Genomic DNA, 18,164 nt, shown 5'->3' on the forward strand with positions numbered 1-18,164 from the left:
CACACATATATCATATATACATGGCTATCATGTCTTTTCTCAGCCTTCTTTTCTGGAGGCTAAACATGTCCAGCTCTTTAAGCCGCTCCTCATAGGACTTGTTCTCCAGATCCTTGATTATTTTAGTCAGACTCCTCTGGACACATTCTAGCTTGTCAACATCTCCCTTCAATTGCAGTGCCCAGAACTGAACATACTATTCCAGGTGTGGTTTAATCCGCGAGAAGAACTCATAGGTTTACTAATGCAGTTTGATGTCACTTTAAACTGCCATGACTCAATGACATAGAATCCTGTGATTGTCCCACTTCTTGGCAGAGAAGGCTAAAGGATTTTGTAAAACTACAACCCTCATAATTCCATAGCATATTAAAGTGGTGTCAAACTGCATTAATTCTACAATGTAGATGCACCCATAGAAACCTTTATCAGAGTTAAGGCCAGCACCAGTGTTATGGCTGTTTTTTCTGTCTTTTCCATACATAGCATTTGTTGCTGTTTACTGCAAACAATATCTTATGCACAAATAGCAAACAGACAAGGGGCAATATTCATCTGTAAAGCAGTGTAAAACAACACTCTAGATGTGGAAGCTGGAGCACATTCCAGATTGCAGCCTTGGTTTTTTTTTCTTGATATAAGTAACCAAGTTAACCATGCTCACTTACACATGTGACTAACAAAAATGTCCACTTTGGTCCTTATTTGGAAATGAAACCAACTGTTGTTCAATAAGCAGATGAACTGCTCCTACTTCTGCCAACTAAAAGCACCATGCAGCCATTCTTTCCTTCCTTAATGGTTTTGCTGTGGTGAGAAGGTGGGGGACATGGGGGAAAGTGGCAGGAAAACACAGGGTGGTTACAATGGGAGATTGTAGTAAATGTCCCAAAATTGGCAAACAGGGCAGGACAATTGCTCAAAAATGGTTTTTGTCTAGAACAAACTAAATATCTTTAACGTTCCATGGGCAGCCACATTGGCCATTCAGCAAAATACAATAACATCCAAATTAAACTTTGTGGTGGTACCTTTATTCCCTTTAAAACAGAAAAAACGGAAGAGACTAGAAACAACCAATGAACTGAAGGTTTAAAAAAGGCCTTGGGATATATAAAAGAAGATTTTATTTCTCAAAATAGATCCTGTCAATCATGTTTGTATCAGATGCCTATTTAGGCAGCCAAGTGGCACAAAATTCATTATTTCAAATCCTATTGGCTTCATCACCGAGCAAAGATGATAAAAAAGAAAGTTTTATTAGAATACTTTTTAACTACCCTTGTTCCAAGTCTCCTTATGGCCAAAACAGTATGTAGCCTGTATCTCAGGTATGGGCAAAAGTTGTTTTTTTGCCTTGGGCCACATTGTGGGCTCAGCTGAGAGAGCTGGGCTGTGAGGGAGTGTCAGGCATGTGCTAGGTGGGCACAGGCCAGGAGGGGGAGGGCCTGGGATAGGGCAGGACCAGAAGGGGGTGGGGCCGGGCCTGGGTCATCCTCAAGTTGTCCTCCTTACATAAATAAGACATGTGGTGACTGCCATAACCCTCTACGATCCTCCTCCCCCAATCTTCGGGCTGTCCCCTCAGCATTACGTCAGGAGGAGGGCAAATCAAGCGACAGCCGAGAGGGCTTTGGAGGGCTCTTAGCCACTGCATGCATTTCTCAGACCATCCTCTCGGTATAAGGATGGGGCTGCTGACCCAAATGTGGTGGCTGAGAGCCCTACGGAGGGTGTCTTCCTTCTCCATCCTTTCTGCATATGGATGAGGTGGGTCACTGTGTTCTTATGCTGAGAGGAAAGGGAAAATGAGGAGGGCCTGAGATAAGAACCCAGGGGGCCACATACGCCCCGCCCCCCCCACACACACCTTAGCTTTCCTATAACTGCTCTAGCTGCATTGACTACCATTCATTGCCCATCATCTGAAACAAACATCTCAAGCAAAATGCTATCCCTAACACCACCAGTTTCTCTTGGTATGACACCAGTTTCCCCTGGTATGATATACTGTATTTCAACATATTTGCATTTTGAAAAATCTAGTGGGTTTCATAAGCTGACATATTTTGTACCTGATTGGGCAAATAAAATTATCACTACAATATGAAGCTTTAGCATGGTTTGTTATTTTCTACAAATAATTATAACTACACAATGTAGTTTCATTGACTACCTTCTCACCTCATTATATTTTTAATTTTAAAAATATGTTATTTGGCCTTTAGGAAAGATGTATGAAAGTACAGTAAGATGCTTGTATCTTCAAGAACTAATGTGATTTCACTTACGCACATTTGACAAAATATGTTCTCTCTGGCATTTTTTGGGTTCATCAGCATGATTCTCTAGTATACCTGGACAGACGACCTTCATTTCAATAGCATTGGGTATTATGTGAGGTTTGGCATATCCATGCAAAATCTGGGAATGCATCCCCTATGGATACAGTGGTCGTATCACTTAGTAAAATAAAGAGCTTTATGAAATTTGAAATCAATCTATATCAGTGTGTCTCAACCTTCCTAATGCCATGACCCCTTAATACAGTTCCTCATGTTATGGTGACCCCTAACCATAAAGTTATTTTGGTTGCTACTTCATAACTGTAATTTTGCTCCTGTTATTAATCGTAATGTAAATATCTGATATGCAGGATGTATTTTCATTCACTGGACCAAATTTGGCACAAATATTTGATATGTCCAAATTTGAGTACTGGTGGGGTTGGGAGGGGATTGATTTTGTGATTTGGGAGTTGTAGTTGCTGGGATTTATAGTTCACCTACAAGCAAAGAGAACTCTGAACTCCACCAATGATGGAATTGAACCAAAATTGGCACACAGAACTCCCATGGCCAACAAAAAATACTGGAAGGGTTTGGTGGGCATTGACCTTGAATTTGGGAGTTGTAGTTCACCTACATCCACTGTGGACTCAAACGATTATGTATCTGGACCAAACTTGGCACGGATACTCAGTATGCCCAAATGTGAACACACTGGTGGAGTTTGGGCAAAATAGACCTTGACATTCGGCAGTTGTAGTTGCTGGGATTTATAGTTCACCTACAATCAAAGAGCATTCCAAACCCCACCAATTATAGAATTGGGCCAAACTTCCCACACAGAACCCCCATAACCAACAGAAAATACTGTGTTTTCTGATGGTCTTTGGGGAACCTCGCTGACACCCCCTTGCAATTCCCCACCCCCCGGGGTTCCGACCCCCAAGTTGAGAAATGTTGATCTATGTTATACATCTCCTATGAAAACATATTCTAGAGAACTTCATCAAACTACAAATCTTATGATTCCATAAATCTCATATACAGCAGTGGTATTGAATTGCCATAATTCAGCGCAACACTACATAACACTGTGTATGATTGGTAAGCATTAGCTTAAGGATAACATCCTATTTGCAGCATAAAATAGATCACTCAAATCCTTCTTTTTTATATAAAAAAACAGTCAATAAAAACAATACTCTCCATAATCTTGAACTTATCTGGGTCAAGTGTGTGTACGTACAATAGATTTTTTCCCCTCTTTACTCGCTCCTGGCTATCCATGAATTTATGAATGGAGAAGGAATGAGAATATACAAGCAAACAGAAAAACATGTTTTCAAAAGGACCAAAAGAACGTTATGATAGCAGTGCTTTTCTGTGCTAAGCTTTTTTATTTCTATTTCCATTATACTATAAGAAGTTGCCAGAGCTATAAATACCAAGATTATGATATGTTAATTATAATCCATGTGAATTGGCATACTTTTGAAATAGAAATGATGAGGAATATCATGACAAAATACTCAGTAATGCAGTTAGATTCAGCTATTATCAAAGTGGCAGGATTAAAAAAGCCTTAATTTGGTTTTTTTTTTAAAGGTGGTCATTTTAAAACAAAGGCAAGATTTGATAGCTTTAAATAAATAGAGAATTGGGGCATGTTTTCCATTTAAAAGTTCAGCTGTTTTGATAGCTAAAACTTACATCTTCTGTGGTTAAAGCTGTCCCTTTTCTGTCGAAAATGAGTTTAATTTTCATGTTTAATTTACACTGTTGTTTCAGAGTTTGTAAAGATAAGAAAATCCAAACATGCTGAATTTTCAAAATAAAGCCACTACAATTTATCCATGTTATTCTAAAATATGACCAAGAAGTACATTAGACTAACCATTTTCATGTATAAGAAATGTCAAATATTTTGTGGAGAAGGAGACAATGAAAGCCTGAAAATGAGAATAACTTGGGGCTGGATTAAGCATATAGAGGACTGTTCTGGTGCCTGACATTTCTAAATATTGTATATTCCTCCCCTCGTAACTGTTTCCTTGTAGAAAGATCAAATCATGTTTTCTTGATGAACTTTTAGGTTCAGTGATAACCAACTTTTATTTAATTGTTCTAAAATTATTTTTCAGTTACCAACACCAAATATGGATGCTATTAAAATGATAGGAAATGACACTGATAACTTTTATTTACACAACCAATGCCTGGCATTGTCCAGGTAAAGCATTATATGAAGAAATATAATGTGTGCAGCAGCAGTGTAGAAATTGATCCATCTGCTTTTGGCTTGGCAGGCAAATACATATGTTAACAAAGTGTAGGATTGGTATGTTAAGTGCTTTTCTACTCTTATTTCAAAAAGGACACCACTTGAAAGTTGTGCACTTATACTGTAACCGTTTTCAAATGACATATCCCAAAGAACCAAGTGTCTGAAGTGAACATAGAAGAGAAAATATATCTTGCAGTTATCACAAACATTTGCTTGCCTTGGCAAGGGGGAAAATGGAACAAGTATGTTCTGTGCTGTGCTTCAGTGATGGCCACGTCTAGAACATAGACCTATGTTTCTGCTTTCATATAGTTTGTAGTTTTGTACATTTACATTTTAGACTTCAACTTCTTCCCTATCTGGAACTTTTTCTATTACCTAGAAACTACCACAAACCAGGGCATACCATCTACTTCATCATTGTCTAAACCAAATGTCAAATTTCCAACATTTCAGATACAAATCTTTGAAATATATTTGGAGCTATCAGCGACCAATTCTAGAAAGTTATATGTGTCTAAGAGTAGCTACAACCTGCACATTGATTGGTTTTCACACTTTAAACCAAGTAAGGACAACTGTGTTCATTACAAGGTGTTTGCAGAGTGCAAATCCCATCAGCCTTAGACAACAGAGACAATGGTGAATAATCATGGGAAATGAAGTCCAACAACTGGAGGTGTGTATTCACTCAGCCCAGATAACATTAAGCCAGATTCATATAAAATATTTGGTAAATGCTGAACACGGACTGGGAACTACTGAGGAAAATAAATGCTGAAGTTTGCAGGGACAAATACCTTCAAAGACTTTTTGTTGCTTTCGGGGTTGCGAGTATTTCTGACTCTTACCTATTGATGTTGAAGGTTTTCCTTACAATGTGGATTACACAAAAGTTTTGAGTGGTAGCACTCACAATCCCAAAAAATAATAATTATCATAATATGTTGTTCTAGGCAAAAGAGATCGCATTCAGGAAAAAGGTCCACATTTCAGCAAGCGGTCCCAAATTTACACAAAAACATTTAAAATGTCATTTGATTAACATCTTTTCATAAATATGCAGTTTAGAGCCAATTTATTTTTATAAAAACTGTTTGGGAGATACGTATAGCAAATGGATAAGGTCCAAACCATTTCTAGAGTCTTTGCTTTAGTCCCAAACATCTTGTGGTCAAATATGTGAATTTGCATGTCATTACAGACATAAAAGAAGAGAAAAAAAAGCTTTAAAAGTCTGTTTATATCATTAATCTGTGAATGGGAGCCACGGTGATGCAATAGGTTAAACCCTCATTCCAGGTAAACTGCTGACCTGAAGGTTGGCAGTTCAAATCTGCGAGATGGGGTGAGCTCCCATCTGTCAGCCACAGCTTCCCATGCATGGACATGAAAGAAGCCTCCCACAGGATGGTAACACATCTGAGCATCCCCTAGGCAACATCCTTGCAGATAGCCAATTCTCTCACAGCAAAAGCAGCTTGAGGTATATTCTCAAGTCACTCCTGACATGATAAAAAAAATATCTATGAATGGTCTGATGTGTACAGTACTTTAATTTCAAATGCTGTCTCAGACTTAACTAATAGAGAAGCACAGATCTGACTGCCTCTATTTGACTAGGAGCAGATATAAATATAGGAAATAGTTCTGTGCATATATCACATATAATGATAGAGAACTTTGGGCTGTACGGAAAAATCCACTTCATTCAGCTCCACTGAGCTGTCCACAAACTACCTGTAAAAGAGCACCCACCTAGTACCGTGAAATAGAGAGCCGGCATGGCTATTGGTCTGAGTGTTGTACGATTCTGGAAACCAGGGAATGAATCCCCACTTGGCCTTGAAAATCCACTGGGTGGCCTTGGGCAAGTCACACTCTCGCAGCCTCAGAGGAAGTCAAGAGCAAGCAACCTCTGAACAAATATTGCCAATAAAACCAAATGACAGGGTTGCCTTTGACTGGAAAGGACTTGAAGACACACAACAATGCACTGTGAAATGCTGCTACTATGCTACTATGATGCTCCAGTTTTAAAAGTGTATAGAAAGCAACCAAATATCTGCCTTACAAAGATATGACAAATACAAACTCTTAGACTGGAAAAAAATGCTTATGTTGTAGAATTTATTGGAGTGTATTTTAACCCAAATCAATGACAAGAAAAATGCTTTCCATTATGTTCTTCAGAGAAACCTAACATTTTTTTGTGTGTGTCAGGGATGATTTGAGTAACTGCAAGTCGCTTCTGGTGTGAGAGAATTGGCCGTCTGCAAAGATGTTGCCCAGAGGAAGCCTGGATGTTTTACCATCCTGTGCAAGGCTTCTTTCATGTCCCCACACATGAGTAGCTGGAGTTGACAGACGGGAGCTCCACAGATTCGAACTGCCGACCTTTCAGTCAGCACTCCAGCCAGCACAAGAGTTTAACCCATTGTGCCACCGGGGGTGTATGTGTACATAATTACTATTGCACACACACACACCAAATATTGTCCAATGTGAGAAAGAATGCTATTCTATAATGTCAGGATGTTAGAAGTAATGGAGAAATTGTACACTTCACACTTGCAAGAGGAATAGAATATATTGAAATGTTTGCTAAATATCATTTTCTCTTCCCATGTTTCTTCTGATTTTGAGATAAAATGAGAACAAATAGCAAAAAAAGAGTAGCAGTCTATTTTCAGTGTCACACTCAGTGTTAATTCTTTTAGCAGACAACATAATGTTAATGCATCCCAAATCTAAGTTCAGTTTACCATGCATTTTTACTAGAAAAGAAAAGCTGATTCTGACAAAGTCAGTCTCTACTCAGAGCAGTGGTGGTGCAATGAGTTAAATCCCTGTGCCAGCTGAATTGCTGCTCTGAAGGTCAGCAGTTGGAATCTGCGAGATGGGGCGAGCTCCCATCTGTCAGCTCCAGCTTCCTATGCGGGGACATGAGAGAAGCCTCCCACAGGATGGTAACACATCCAGGCGTCCCCTGGGCAACGTCTCTGTAGATGGCCAATTCTCTCACACCAGAAGCAACTTGCAGTTTTTTAAGTCACTTCTGACACAATAAAAAACTCTACTCAACATTTTTCACCATTCCCTAAACTAAAATTGCTGAACACAATGGTTCAAAATAACATTTATTGATATAAAAAGTTCCTGGTGATGATTACTCATTTTTATAAATCTATTTAAGTCTATGACTAGACATGTGAAATTACTTCCAATAATACTGGTAGCAATAGCTGGTGGAGTACAATGGATTATTATAGTATGGATTTGGAAACAATTCCAATAGAAATTATTCCTACAGAACAAGTACCATAGGTGAAAATATTTCTTCTCTACAATTTGCTCAAACTGATGAGCTGAGTCCAGGATCCCTGAATGATTCAATTACATATTTGAAACTCCTGTGTGCATTATATATTCAGCTAGATATTAGAAAGCCTCTTTTTTTAGTATTTAAAACTTCATTCCCTCTAGTATATAACAACCTGAGGATTACGTCTCCCAAATTCTCCAGAGCCAGCACAGTTTATGCTGTGATGAGTCGAATGATGGGAATCACAACCCACTCTTTCGAGAGGGCACTGGTTTGGAGAACCAGCTTTATAATTAAATCAGCTTTATATGAAGTCCAGATATTTATTTTAAAAAATGAAGAAAATATGTTTAGTTAACACAGATACATGTTCTGTTGACAGGGGAAGATATGTTCATAAGTTAAAAGCCCCAGTACCTTTCATGTGAGTAGCATACATATGATTAGGGTACATACATGGGGAAGGGAGGACAACAGAAATAATTTAAAATCTGATTATATCAGTGTGATACCGGAAATGTTGGATTAGGCTTCATGCCAAGTTCAATCAAAGAAAATATAAGGTGTTTTAATTGATTTTGAAATTTTTCAGTATAGAGTTGAGGCTCAAGCCACAATGAATCAGACCCCAAAAGAAGGACCTAAGTTGGACTTGATCCCAAATTAACATCCCACGCTCTGATCCTCTCATCTAAAGAAGTCCTCTTCCAAGTAGAAATTATTCTGCTTTTAGACTTTCTGGCTTCTTATAAAGCAACTGGCATTCCAGCAGAGCGCAGTAAACAAATCACATGAAAGCTGTGGTTTTGCAGGATCATTTCCAATGACCTTCCCTTTTGTAAACATATACTTTACTAGAAATTGCCACATGAATGTATATACTTTTCTTCTTTCAGAACATCATCACTACAACAGAATTGTCTATTCCTGAGACTCACCAGTTAACCCTCCCTCCTCAAAGTGACCCGTCATGGTTCTTTCAAAGTCGGTATGTTTTCTTTTTGTGGCACTGACAAGGATATTGTATCTACACAACACAATAAACTAAAAGGCTTGAAGAAGGCATGATCCTTTCCCACACAAACATAGGTCCAATGCAAACAAACTAGTAGTGAAAGGGTCTTTTTAGAGTACTCTTCAATTACATTTGTGAGATAACAAAGCTAGATCTGCAAGTGATTAAGAGATATTTTATAGTGACACAGTTTCAACTCTGTGATACAAGCCACATGGATTCATCTTCCATCCAGGAACATCTCTTTGCTTTGAAATTACTGTGCATCCAAATAGGACAACTGTCATACTCAACAGCTAATTTATTTATTTACAGTATTTATATACCACTTCTCTCACCCCTGGGGAAACTCTTAGATAAGTTGATAATTTACGACATTTTCCAAAAGGCACAGAAGGGAAAAACATATGCTTTCTCCAAGAGATATTTTATAGTGACATAGTTTCAACTCCGTGATACAAGCCACATAGATTCAGTCTTCCATCCAGGAAAATCTTTGCTTTGAAATTGCTGTGTATCCAAATAGGACAACTGTCATGTGAAACAGTTAAAATAATTTATGTTTTCCAAAAGGTGCAGAAGGAAAAACCATATATGTTTTCTCCAAGAGATATTTTATAGTGACATAGTTCCAACTCTGTGATGCAAGCCATATAGATTCGTCTTCCATCCAGGAACATTTCTCTCTGCTTTGAAATTACTGGGCATCCAATTAGGACAACTGTCATGCTCAACAGCAAAGATAATTTACAGAGTTATCCAAAAGTTGCAGAAGGGGGGAAAATCTAACTTTTCTCCAGGGTTTGGTTCAAAAATAAATAAATGACTGGCTTTGGGGAGGTAAAAATTGCAAGAATAAAATATCCTTACAAAAAAGATACACAACATTTCTGGCCCTTAGATACAAATATACCACTACTACTACTACTACTACTAACAACAACAACAACAACAACAACAAGGTCTTTAAGTGCAGTGCCTAAATAACTTGGCCTGCACTTAAAAATAATCAGCACAGACAAAATTACCATCTGTCAGTTGCAAAAGGCCACCCTACTGGGATCTGTACACATTATTCGCCGATGCATCACACAGTCCTAGACACTAGTTAAGTGTCCCACATGTGATCAAATACAAAAGCCAGTATAGTGATCTTGTTTGTTGTGTACTAATCTTATGTCTATAATAATAATAATAATAATAATAATAATAATATACAAGCACCAGCATAGTGATCTTGAATGCTGTGTACTTGTCTTGTTATGTATCTAATAATAATAATAATAATAATAATAATCAAAAGCCAGCATCGTAATCTTATTTGCTGTGTACTAATCCTATTATGCATCAAATAATAATAATAATAATATCTTATTTATATCCCACCACCATCTCCAAAAATGACTTGGGGTGGCTTAAAGAAGTACATACAAGTGCCATAAACACATACAATACTGGTAAGATCGCACCAACCTATTAGACAGTGGCAATATCAGTTCACCTAAAAACAAAACATTATAGATAGATAGATAGATAGATAGATAGATAGATAGATAGGCCAATCCTAATTAAAAGACAATCCTAATTTGGGTCCCACTTTTTCCAAAAGAGGAACCAAAGGAGAAACTGAAGCTCATCCTGAACACTGTCCCTGAACTGGGAAAAGAAACCAAAGCAATGAAAAGAATGTGAACATTTAAGATCTGTGCAAATATTCTGGCACCGTTTGAAGCAACTGTTTAAACTCCAAGCTGAAAGAGATTGTTTGGATTTTGCTTTTGGTCAGGCTGCGGTGGGGATGATGTGGGTGGAGGCAAGCAAAAAAACAGAGTCCCATATCCTGCAAGTGGTTTGGGCTGCAAGGAAACTTTGGAGGAGAGAGAAAGGGGGAGGAGGAGGAGAAGCCATATGAAAATAGCAGGCTGCCTTCTTGCCAGCTTCCTTACTTCTTTTCCTTCCCTTTCTCACTCCTTCTACCCATCCAAATAACCATCTTCTGTAGAACGAAAGGCGGAACAACGTTGGTGTTTCGAAAGGAACAGCTTTAGGTAAAGAGCAAGGCGAGAGCCCGCTGATGTGGGGCACAGAGAGAGGATCTGATAAGCATAGCAAACCACCCAGACAGCAACCCTCTGAACACATTTTCTCCAGACAGGAACCCTCTGAAAAGGCACTGAGGGTGGTTCACTTCTGCTCTTGTTGCTCTTCCAGTCAGCCCAGGGGCCCTTCCACACAGCCCATATAACCCATAATATCAAGGCAGAAAATCCCACATTATCTGAGTGTGGACTCTGGGCCCTTCCTCACAGCCCTATATCCCAGAATATCAAGGCAGAAAATCCCACAATATCTGCTTGGAACTGGGTTTTGCGAGTCCACACATTATCTACAATATCTACTTTGAACTGGGTTATCCGAGTCCACACTTCCATACATTCCAGTTCAAAGCAGATAATGTGGATTTTTTTCCAGCTGTATGGAAAGGGCCCTGGGCCCTTCCACACAGCTCTATATCCCAGAATATCAAGGCAGAAAATCCCACAATATCTGCTTTTAACTGGGTTATCTGAAGGTCCTTCCACACAGTCCTATATCCCAGAATATCAAGGCAGGAAACCCCACATTATCTGAGTGTGGACTCAGATAACCCAATTCAAAGCAGATAATATGGGATTTTCTGCCTTGATATCCTTGGATATAGGAGTATGGAAAGGCCCTCAGCCTTGCTCAGTTTCTCTCTCTCTTTTTTTTTCTTCCTTTCTTTTTTTTCTTTTTTGTATCTTTACGGTGGAATTAAAGCGGTTTGACACCTCTTTAATGACTCAATGCTATGGAGACATGAGCATCGTAGTTTACAAGCCTTCTCTGCCCAAGAGTCCTAGCGCCTCGCCAAACTCCTTCGATTCATTAGCACTAAGCCGTCTGCAGTTGAAGTGAAATCAAACTGCGCTAAGTCGACAGCGTAGACGTACCCAAGGAAGCAGTGAATTTGCGCCAAGAGTAGATTAACTCAGTTTGAACTCTTTCCCCTGGAAAACCCGTTAAGGAAATAATCCTCGTCTCCACACAGCAATATATCCCAGAATATGAAGGCAAAAAAAAACAAAACCCCACATTATCTGGGTGTGGACTCAGATAATCCAGTTCAAAGCAGATATTGTGGGATTTTCTGTCATGATATTCTGGAATGTGTGGAAGGGCCCAAAGTGAAATGGATCAGGATTTAAAAGGGTTGCTCACAGAGAACTTGGGGCCCCAGGCTGCTTTTTGCGGGATCTAGGACGTTTCTCACCGATTGTAATATCCTAGGAGTGATCCAATGTGTCACAGAAAGAGGCGAGAAGTAAACAATCTCTTCTAAGATTATCGCCGCCTTGAAAGACTCCGCCTTTGAAACCCCGCGTTAGTTAACGCAGATTAACTAACTCCAGACCCGTCATTGATTGAGATAGAAACTTTCAGGGCGAAGTCCTGAAATGGGGGAGAAAGAGAGTCAATCCGAGAGCCGGACTGCAAAGGCGCGGAGAGGGAACTAATCCGCTGTTAATGGTCTCGCATATTGGTCGCTCAAAGAGATTGGAACCCAAGGAGGACGTCCTGTTCGTCAGAGGCGATCCAGGCCGGCTCTAGCTTTAGAGCAGGTATGGGACAACTTGGGTCCTCCCTCCAGGTGGTTTGGACTCCAACTCCCACCATTCCTAACAGCTTCTGGCCCCTTCTTTTTCCCTCTCAGGCGCTTAAATGCCCAAATTTGCCCAAGCAGTGCGTTTCTGCTGTCCAGAGTTGTGCTGGAGGACCTTAGGATCGCGAGAGTGGTGTTCTCTCGTGGGAAAGCATAGTTTTCCCACCTTCTTGGGGTGTCTGTGCCCCTAAGCCCAGCAAGCGTTGAGGCCTGATTGTACTTTGCCTTCATCCCGAACAAGGCATCGTGGAAGGCGCTTCTTCCTCAACCTTCTTTAGTACAAGGCTCTAAACCAGGCATGGGCCAACTTGGGCCCTCCCAGTGTTTTGGACTCCAACTCCCACCATTCCTAACAGCTTCAGGCCCCTTCTCCCCCCCCCCCCCCCGAGCCATCTGCAGTTGAAGTGGCTGGGGGGGGGGAGGAAGGGGTTTAAAACTGGAATGGTGGGAGTTGGAGTCCAAAGTGAGTGAAAATGTGGCAATTGGCCACTTTGATTAGCACTGAATGGCCTTGCAGCTTCAAAGACTGACTGATTCCTCTAGGTGGAGGCCCACCTTGAGGGCCTAAGTTGGCCCATGCCTGCTCTACACTGTAAGATGAATGCGGTTTGACGCCACTGAGGCTGGATTCTAAAGGAGTTGGAACCCACTTCATCACACTAGAGGGGAAAAATCCACTTAAAATCCGGTTTCTGCTCTTGCTGCTCTTCCAGTCAGCCCAGGGGCCCTTCCACACAGCCATATAACCCAGAATATCAAGGTAGGAAATCCCACAATATCTGCTTGGAACTGGGTTTTGTTAACAGCCTCCCTAAACTACAAACGCCAGAATTCTGCAGGAGGCAGAAACCGAATTTTAAGTGGATTTTTTTCCTCTAGTGTGATGTGGAGTTAAGTGAAAGGAATCTGAACTCCAAGGATCCCATAACATTGAGGAATGGCAATGAAAGTGGTGCCAAGCTGTGTTCATGCCCACCTAGAATAGAGGAAGCTCGACTTTTCCCACGCACCCCTCTTTCTATTTTTCCTCATCCATAGAGTTGTAGTTGCCAGGATTTATAGTTCACCTACAACCAAAGAGCGTTCTGAACCTCACCAACGGCATAAATAGACCAAACTTTCTCTGCCTGCCTGTCTCTCTCTGTCTCGGGCGTCTCCCACTCACCTGAGTCCCGCCTTGATTGGTCCGCGCTTCGCTCACACTGAGGCGCGTCTCCCGCGAGGAAAGGAAGTAACTGCGAGAAGAACGCACGCCTCCTGGAAAAGTCTCTCTTAGGAAGAGGAGGAGGAGGAAGAGGAGGAAGAAGAAGAGGAGGAGGGCTCCCGCGCTGCCTGTGCGTTGTTTTCTTCCAGCTGGATGACCCAAACCGCTCCCAAACTTCCCTCCAAGTCCGTCGGCCCGTCCCCTCCTTAGTCAAGCTTTCAGCGAGCCGAACCCCAGCAGGTCCTTCCCATTCTCCTGGCAGAAAGTAGGGAAGGGATGGAGAGAGAGAGAGAGAGAGAGGCGCAGGTCTGTCTCTAAGGCGCTCCTCCTTCCAAATGATTCGGAAAGCACTGTGTGGACATCGGACCCCAAGCCAAGCGCCAGGAGACGGGAGGGGGGGGGATGCCACTGCGCGCGCTGCACACACGGCGTCACTCCAGGGCTGCCCCACGCGCTCCCTCTCGCGCCCAGCCCAGCGCCGCCGAAGCCTATCGCAGTCAGAGCCAGGGCCGCCCCTCCTTCCTCTTTTTCTCCCTCCCTGCCTCCCCCCCTCGTTAAGTCAATGGTCCCCCCGGGAGCGCCAGGCAAGGCCACCCCTCGCGCGCCCCCCCTCCTCGGCCAAGAAAAAAGGGAACGAGGGGCTCCAGAGGGAAGAGGGAGGGAGGGAGGGGCAGGCGGACAGACCGGTTTCCCTGACCCCCCCATGGAAATAAAATACCACCACCAGCACCCTTGTCATATGCATTTCTTGCTAGCCGCCTTGAGTCCCATATATGCATATGTTATCAGCTGGCAGGCCTGTAGGGGGGGGGGGGGTTAGGGGTTCAACCCCCCCCCCCCCGAAATGGTTCAGATTTTTTTTAAAAAAACCCAGTTTACTCATGAATGTTAACTGGTTAACCCAATCCCCATGCTAAGTCTATGAGATGCAAAAAATTAAGAGTCCCTCCAGAACTGCAAGCACCATCTCAAGCAAATATTTATTTATGTATTATTTGAACTTATATGCTGCCACTCCCCTGGGGCTCGGAGCGGCTTACAAGAACAGGCTAAAATCGAACACAATTTAAAAACAATTTAAAACAATTTAGAAACAGCAATATCAGAGATCAAAGTCCCGTTGAAACAGATATGTCTTACATGCCCTGCAGAAAGCTGATAAGTCCCGCAAGGCACCGACTTCAGGTGGCAGAGTATTCCAGAGTGATGGTGCCACTGCTGTAAAGGCTCTGCATCTGGTTGCTGTTAGACACAAGGTCTTGACACTGAGAATTTCCAACAAATCTTGATCCTCAGAATGGAGGGATCTCTGGGGTTGGTAGGGGGTGAGGCGGTCCCTCAGGTACATCGGCCCCAGACCATGCAAGGCCTTAAATATTGACAATGTATTCACACTGTCATTACTTGCAGCAATAGCCGATGTAGTAAAGCAACCAAGTTGGGTGTGTGTGTGTTGAATGCTCTCATTAAGGAGGCCAGACTTGGTGGAGGCGGTTGACAGGGGCGGAGCTGCAGGCTATTGAAGGCTGCTCTGCCCCCTCCTGTGCTCTTGGCTTCAACATGAGTTAGAAGGCAGGTTTCAACCCCCCCCCCCCCCCCCCGGTGAAAATTTCAACCCCCCCCCCTGAAAATTTCAACCCCTCCTGAATTTTTTTTCTGGCTACAGCCCTGTCAGCTGGGGACCCCTCCTCCCAGCACCAACTGCTGCTCTGGGCCAGAGTGAAAGGGGGGGGGGGCAGTAGACAGTTCCACCTTGTCTCCTGTGCTATGCTAATAATATAATATAATATAATATAATATAATATAATATAATATAATATGTGTTTTGTTCATTCATTCAGTCGCCTCCGACTCTTCGTGACCTCATGGACCAGCCCAGGCCAAAGCTCCCTGTCGGCCGTCACCACCCCCAGCTCCTTCAAGGTCAGTCCAGTCACTTGGTCGGCCCCTCTTCCTTTTACCTTCCACCTTCCCCAGCATAATTGTCTTCTCCAGGCTTTGCTGTCTCCTCATAATGTGGCCAAAGTACTTCAACTTTGTCCCTAGTATCCTTCCCTCCGATGAGCAGCCGGGCTTTATTTCCTGGAGGATGAACTGGTTGGATCTTCTCGCAGTCCAAGGCACTCTCAGAACTTTCCTCCAGCACCACAGCTCAAAAGCATCTATCTTCCTTCGCTCAGCCTTCCCTAAGGTCCAGCTCACACATCCGTAGGTTACTACAGGGAATACCATGGCTTTGACTAGGCGGATCTTTGTTGCCAGTGTGATGTCTCTACTTTTTTTATTTTTTATTTTTTATTTCTCGTGTCAGGGAAGCCAGTCAATTATATTACATTTCTAACAGAACAAAGCAAACAAACAGAGAAAATACAAAATGTGTGGGTTTGGTAGTTGATTAAACGTCCTTTGACCAGTAGCTGGCCACTTGGAGTGCTTCTGGTGTTGCTGCAAGAAGGTCCTCCATTGTGCATGTGGGTCTGGTGGGTTTTATTTATATAGATTACATTGTATTATATTATATTATATTATATTATATTATATTATATTATATTATATTGTGCAACCTGAGCCCAGCCACATAATATAATATAATATAATATAATATAATATAATATAATATAATACAATGTAATCTATATAAATAAAAGTGTAATGTTCGTTTGTGGGATTAACTTAATTTAAAATCCACTGGATGAATTGCTGCCAAATTTGGCCACAAGACATCTACTAACCCAAGAAGTGACCATCACTCACAACAATTGATTTCATCATTCTGAACTCTACCAATGATGGAATTGAACCAAACGTGGCACACAGGACTCCCATGACCAACAGAAAACACTAGAAGGGGTTGGTGAGCATTGACCTTGAGTTTGGGAGTTGTGGTTCACCACCATCCAGAGAGCACTGTGGACTCAATGATGGATCTGGACCAAACTTGGTACGAATATTCCATATGCCTACATATAAACACAGATGGAGTTTGAGGGAAATAGACCTTGACATTTGGGAGTTGTAGTTACTGGGATTTATAGTTCACCCACAATCAAAGAGCATTCTGAACCCCACCGACAGAATTGGGGCAAACTTCTCATACAGAACCCCCATGATGAACGGAAAGTATTTAAGACCATCCAGTCCAACTCCCTTCACCAGGGCAAGAAAACGTAATCAAAGCCTTTCTGACAAATGAACATTATATTTTTATTTATATAGACTAGCTGTCCCCTGCCACGCTACCAAGTTTGGGAACTCCAGTTGGCTCAAAATACGACAGCCAGATTGGTTACAGGAACATCGAGAAGTGAACATATTACACCTGTCCTAAAGTCACTCCACTGGCTTTCAATTAGTTCCTGGGCAACGTACAAGGTGTTTGACCTTTAGAGCCCTACATGGTTTGTGCCCAGGTTACCTAAAGGATCACCTTCTCCCATACACTCCAGCCTGCCAGAAGCCGAATGGCAATCATCACCCAGAGGACCCAGTGGCTTATCATGGCTGAGTTGGCCTTTGAACCCTCCAAAGTCATTGTTGAATTCCTATACAACTACACTGTGCTAGCTCTCCCTCTTTTATCCAACTATTAAATGTCCAGTTTTCACTTTTAACAACCTGTAGGCCACATTTGTAATTGTAGCCCAAAAAATCTGAGTTAAATTAGTAAAGTCTACACCAGAGGCTAGAAATGGAAATGAAGATAGTTTGAGATTATACAAATCAGAGATTTGTTATTGTTATTGTTATCATGTCCCTGCTACTATAACTTTAAAGAGCCAGTATATGGAATAAGTTTTAATGTTTATACTGGAAAGTGCTTATTGTACTTTTAAAGGTTGTATATTATTTGATGTCATGGCCTATGGCTGGTACAATAAACAAGTCATTCATACTTTAACAACTCTATCTGAGACTAAAGCAGGACTATAAACCCCAGTAATCATGCACGGAGATTCCAACTGAACAACAGAAACAGCATCTGATACAAAATACACACCTGTGACTCCAACATGATATCTCTTTTTTTCTCCTGTGTTCAGTGCTGAGTTGTCATAGGTTTAGGTGTGTTTGCGCACAGGCCCCAATGGATTTTGCTTATGGGATGCAATTCTAAATTTGAAGGCATTCTGTTTCAGACACAATGATAAAGTTGATAGTCTACGGTAGTGTGCTACAAAGCAAGCAGTGTAGGCCTACTGGCCCTCCCTCCTTTAGGGCCCTAGTATGGAGCCCCGTGGAGCTCCCCGGTGGCGTTCAACCACTGAGCTGCTGAACTTGTTGACCAAAAGAACAGTTCAAATCCAGGGAGCAGTATGACCTCCCACTGTAAGCCCCAGCTTCTGCCAACCTAGCAGTTTGAAAACAT

At 41.8% G+C, this 18,164-nt stretch overlaps 1 protein-coding gene across 1 annotated transcript in view; it reads right to left on the bottom strand.

Moving 5' to 3' along the window:
• The window catches only part of NDNF (neuron derived neurotrophic factor), a 44,010-nt gene extending 29,805 nt beyond the window's left edge, over positions 1-14,205 (bottom strand). Inside the window, exon 1 of the mRNA XM_060778999.2 lies at positions 13,760-14,205. The gene's annotated coding sequence lies outside the window, so the exon portion shown is untranslated. The remainder of the gene's footprint in view (positions 1-13,759) is intronic.
• Between the last annotated feature and the right edge of the window lie 3,959 nt (positions 14,206-18,164).

Source organism: Anolis sagrei, chromosome 5 (genome assembly GCF_037176765.1).
Source record: "Anolis sagrei isolate rAnoSag1 chromosome 5, rAnoSag1.mat, whole genome shotgun sequence".
NCBI lineage: Eukaryota > Metazoa > Chordata > Lepidosauria > Squamata > Dactyloidae > Anolis > Anolis sagrei.